Source organism: Parus major, chromosome 4A, assembly GCF_001522545.3.
Source record: "Parus major isolate Abel chromosome 4A, Parus_major1.1, whole genome shotgun sequence".
In the NCBI taxonomy this organism is placed as follows: Eukaryota; Metazoa; Chordata; class Aves; order Passeriformes; family Paridae; genus Parus; species Parus major.
The window spans coordinates 7575137-7580528 of NC_031772.1; the positions used below are offsets into that span (position 1 = coordinate 7575137).

At 50.1% G+C, this 5392-nt stretch overlaps 1 protein-coding gene across 1 annotated transcript in view; it reads left to right on the forward strand.

Moving 5' to 3' along the window:
• The first annotated feature begins 4073 nt into the window (after positions 1–4073).
• The window catches only part of MBNL3 (muscleblind like splicing regulator 3), a 93736-nt gene continuing 92417 nt past the window's right edge, over positions 4074–5392 (forward strand). Inside the window, exon 1 of the mRNA XM_015626179.2 lies at positions 4074–4088. The gene's annotated coding sequence lies outside the window, so the exon portion shown is untranslated. The remainder of the gene's footprint in view (positions 4089–5392) is intronic.

The following is a 5392-nucleotide window of genomic DNA, read 5'->3' on the forward strand; positions in this document are numbered from 1 at the left end:
GTGAGGCTGCCTGGGATTCTCATCATTTGCAGGTTTAAAATCCTGTGGACTTCAGGGAAGAAGGTGGAAACTGCTGAGGGCTAGGCAGGAGGTAGATCTCTTTCAGTTGTAAAAATCCCTGGCTGCCTTGTGCCAGCTTGTGTGAGTGGCCATTTACTTCCCAGCTGGAGAGCTGCACGGTGAGTGAGGGGGAAGGAAATCCCACTCTGTGCTAGAATTGCTTTAGTGTAGAATATCAGAGATATTTCCTCCTCTGTTGTTACAACTACCTTACACCACGTGCTACTTTCTTCTGTTTTATTTAGCAATAAGAGCAAAATGTCACTTGCTTTTGCAGCCTGACAACGTGTGTGTGCCATGGGGCATAACGTGGGAAGGACATTGAATATACCTGTTCCTTCTGCTATCCATGGGCTGTTCACAAAACCACGTTAATATCCCTTCCCTCCAGACACCTACCAGAGACACGAACCTCTCCTGCTTTGTAATTCCTGCCCAGGAGGTTTGGGACACAGATGAGAAACCATAGACTAAGAGGCCCCAGTCTGGTCCTCTCTGGCTTCTTCTCCTTCCCTGGGGCAATCCCAAGCAGGGAAGCTTGGGATATTCCTGTTTCTCCTCTCTGGTTCACCCACCTGGTCCTCTGGCTGTTCACAGAGTTGAGTGCACAACCCAGCTGAATGCACATAGCACTGAATGCAGCCCCTCTGAATACAGCAGCTAAGGAATCTGCTCATGAGTTGTACCTTTGTGCAAATTCCAGCCCAAGTTTCCCAAGCATGGACACAGCCAGGCTGCCTCAAATGGGTGCTGAGAGCAGATCACACACTTGTGCAGTGTGCAAGCAGCTGGAGATGTAAAGCACCACCTCTATAGAGAGGAACCTGCCCTGTGCCAAATACGGGATGTGGCATGAGTCAAAATGAGGGACACCAGGAAATAATAGACTTCACATGAAGGAGAGCAATAATTAGCAGCTGTAAATCACCTTTCATCTACAGATCACAGAGGCGTCTCAAGCACTAATTAGCACAGCCTTGCAGCATCCCTGCCCCATAACTAGCGCGGGGCAATGGTTATTCCATCTCCTGGCACACAGCCACGTGTCCTTGCAGGCACCAGCAAGAGGGAACTGGCTTGCAAGGTTGGTCCTGTTCCACTTCTCACAGCCAGGCTGGAGGTTCTTGGGCACCTGTGCCAAGGAGCTGCTGTGTATCCCAAGCCAGTGCTTCCACAGTGGGTAAGTGAAGATGGGCCAGGGGGAAAAGAGACACTTGGGATCCATCCCATTTCTGTTTTGGGCTCTATATGATATTTTCTGTGTGGAAATCACTACTTAAAGAAAACTTGAGTGAACAAGGTAAGGTCCTCCAGAAGCAAAAGTCCTCCTTAAAAGCATTTTAAGTAAGCATGGCGGGGAAGTTTACAATCCCCTAAAGTTTTTGTAAATATACGTGTGTATATATTTAAATATGTATATTTACAAAACATTTTCAAAAAATATAGAGTTCTTTAACCTTGGTAGTTATCTCTGTAATGTTGGTAAGACACACCCAAAGCACTTGTTAATTCGGGCACTAAGCAGAGAAGACAGGTTTGCAAGGATCTGTACATGGAATTGTTCATATTTTTTGGGAAGTGCATGGAAGCCTGGCCAGCCCCAGCCTCAATCTCCTGCTTCTCTAAGTTGAGTCATCTTTCCTAGGAAAAATGAAATATGCTTTTCTTGGAAGAATTTAAATGTGAGAAAGTGGCATACTCAGGAAATTTCCCAGTTAGCTGTAGGTGAACCAGACCTTCCCTCCCCCTGGGCTGGCTACCTACAGCACATCAGCAGCACCCCAGTGCCTGAAGGACACAGCAGGAGTCTCTGGGTTGCAAAACTTGTCTATTTTGAGTTTGCAGTGAGCAAAATGAAGCAGAAGTTACTGGGATTCATGTGGGAATTGAAATGTAAGACTGTGAAATATGGGAGAGGGGAATCAGACTGGTTAGTCTCTCTCTGCATCTGAAATGTCTATGAACATTGTTGAAATACTGCGTGTGATCGTTTTGCATGGCTGAAAATAGCTCTGCAAGGTGCCGGGTGGCAGTGCAAGCCAGCCCTTGGCATCACACAGCTCCCAGCATCGCTTTATTGTCACACCAGGAGCTTTGCTGTACAAAGAAAGCACAACTGGAGTCTGCTGCTTTGTCCATGCTACAAGGAGGTAAATTAAAGGCTAGAAAGATTTTAATTTGCTCCAGGACATAAAGAACACCAGGGCAGAAGTGAGACCTGCAAGCCCTAGCTGGCAGTCCCTTGCCCCGACTTCTGAATGATGTGGGATTTGTTCCCTTCGTTAAAAATAACCTTGTTTATAACCTCTGTTTCATGATTCAGCTTTTCTGCAGTCATCAACCGATCGCCATCAAAGCAGGGCAGCATCAGATTTCAGGAGGAAGATTCAGTAGGCTGTTGCAGCTCAGGTGTGCTCTTTGCAAAGGGCAGTTTGATGGAGGAAATGAGGGATGCCTTATCAAAGGGCTGCTCTTTTTGGAGAGGAGTTCTCCTCTCTGAGATCTCTGTGCCAAAGCTAAACTGCCTGGAGTTCCTGTTGTGCAAATCCCCACCCATGGCTTCTGCCCTGCCAGAAACTCCAGTGCCTCATCACCATGAAGGTGGCCTCGTGCAGGCCCAGAGCTACAGACAAACGTGGTTTTCCTGGTTCCTCTCCTCCTTCTCGCCTGTAGGTCAGAGCATCAGACATGCGCTGCTCTACATACGGCGACCTGGGGCCCTACCAGTGGCACAGCTACCAGTTCTACATTTAAAGCAAGACTCATTGCCAAGAAAAATCTCCTAGAAAGTCCCACACACCCACTTTTGTTTCTCGCACTGTGGTGTGACGTGTCTCACAGGCAGCACAGCTCCCCAGGCTTCTAATGACCGCGTTGTGAGGGTTTGCTAACTGCTGTACTATGTTGTCTGCAAAAAACAGGCTACACAGTTGCAATCCTCATCCCATTTAGCAGACTGGGAAGCAGAGGCACAAAACAAAAAGGACCATCTCTTTCCAAAACCTTCTGGTGACTATTGGTTAGCTCTGGATTAAGTTGCCATGTTCAGGTGAGTCAGCAACTGCTGGCCCAAGTGGTGTGCCCATGGACACACAAATAATCAGTAGCAAACATCCAAGAAGAAGCCAAACCCTTGAGACACAACCCTGTGGTGCAAATTTGTGCTCATCCTCCTTTTTTTTAGGAGCTAATCCTTTGTCTTTGCAGGAGGAGGAATTTTCCATAAATGTGGTATTTTTTTTTACACCTCATTGTGTGTTTAATGTTTAACAGTGGGATCATTATGGTTTTATTAGCAGCATGTAACGCTTTGTCATCTTCAACTGACTTTGCAAACATTAACTAATTGATCTCAACTATGAATCAGTGGTGGTAACTAGGAAGGGAGCCGGAGTGGTCTGCTGGTGGTCACTGGGGAAGCTGTTGTCAGAACAGCAGGGCACAGAAACCAGGGCTCACACTCTGCTGCTCAGACCACGAACACGACAGTTTTATTAGTGTTATTTCCATTAGTGCTGCTGTCAGGGAGGGCTGCCCTGCGCCCAATAAACAACCTTCAGCTGCTTCTCTCTGCCTCTGCTTGAGTTCATGCTTGACAAAATGTCACCAAACCCCCAAAAATACTGAATTAAGAAAAAAAAGTGACCGACTTTGTTTTCCTCAGTGATCCAGTGGTTGCTGGTTGTTTTCCGCTCCCCCTAACAAAATGCATAATTCAATTATCTATATTTGTGGGAATTAGATGCTAATGCCAGAAAGGAGCAGGGCTGCTTGCAGCCGCAGCCTGAGAGGTTTTTAAGGGCCACATCGGCAGAGATTGACTTGAAGCATCCTGAAGCTGGCTGCCAGGAAATTAGCTCCTCGTTTGCAGTATGCAGAACATGTACGGCGGCTTCATGATTTACTCGCTCATCTGCTTCACATTGCGCCTACTCTCCCTCGCGACTGTCCTGGCGTACGCAATCTTCTGTTGCAAAACAGGAGTGAAAATGAGCACTGCAGCGTGGAAGAGCTGTGCCACTACCCAGGTAAGGGTGGCCAAGCCTGGCGGGGACACGGCCCCTCTGGGGGGTGGAGTGACAGCAGCTCCGGCGACGGGAGGCTGTGCTGGTGGCTTTGAGGACAAATGAGATGTGTTTGGGGGGATGTGATGATGGCCTGGGGACAGCAGGGATACGGCCCCTCCGTGAGAGGGTGCAACGATGGCTTTGGACGTAAGGATGGCTGCAGTGGGGGAGGTGATGGTGACTTTGGGGACAGCTGGAACAGAGTGGGAAGGTGTAATAGTGGTCTTGGGAAAAGCAGGGATACAGAGGGGACATGTAAGAGCGGCTTTAGGGACAGAGGGTACAGAGTGGGAAGGCATGATGGTGACTTTGGGTACAGTGGGGACACAGTGGGGCATATGATGGTGGCTTTGGGTACAGAGAAGACAGAGGAGGAAGGTGTAATGGTGGCTTTGGCAGCAGAGAGGACACAGTGGGGGGTATATGATTGTGACTTTGGAACAGCAGGGACACAATGGGGGGATTAGATGGTAGCTTTGTGAACAGTGGGGATGCAGCCCCTCAGCAAGTGGATGTGATGGTGTCATTGGGGACAGTGGGGACACACAAGAAGGTGTGACTGTGGTTTGGGGACAGTAGGGATTCAACCCCTCATCAAGGGGGGTGAATAGTGGCTTCAGGGACTGAGGGTACAGAGTGGGGAGGTATCATGGTGGCTTTGTGGACAGTGGGACTACAGCCCCTTAGAATGTGGATGTGATGGTGTTTTTGGGGACAGTGGGGACACAACAAAAAGGTGTGATGGTAGTTTTGGAGACAGCAGGGATACCATGGGGACATATGATAGTGACTTTGGGGAGTAGAGTGGATACAGTGGGAATGTATGATGGGGGTTTTGGGGATGGAGGGGACACAGCGGGAATACGTGATGGTGATTTGGGGACAGTAGGGATGCAGCCCCTCAGTGGGGGGATGTCACCGTGGTTTGGGGACAGTGGGGCCCCAGCAAGGAGGTGTGACGGTGGCTTCAGGGACAGAGGGGACATGTCAGGGAGGTGCAATGGTGGCTTTGGGGATGGAGTGGACACACCAGGGAGGTGATATGATAGTTGGGGGTGGAGGGGACACGGCAGGGAGGTATGACGGTGGCTTGGGGACAGTGGAGATGCAGCCGCTCGGCGGGCGGCGGTGGCTTTGGGGACAGGTGGGCTCGGTGCGGGAACGCGGCGGCTCTGTGCAGAGGTGCCGGGAGGTGCCCGGGCATCCCGGCCGGCGGCGGAGCGGCGGACCCGGGGCGCGTCCCGCGGGTCGCGGCGGGGCGGGGG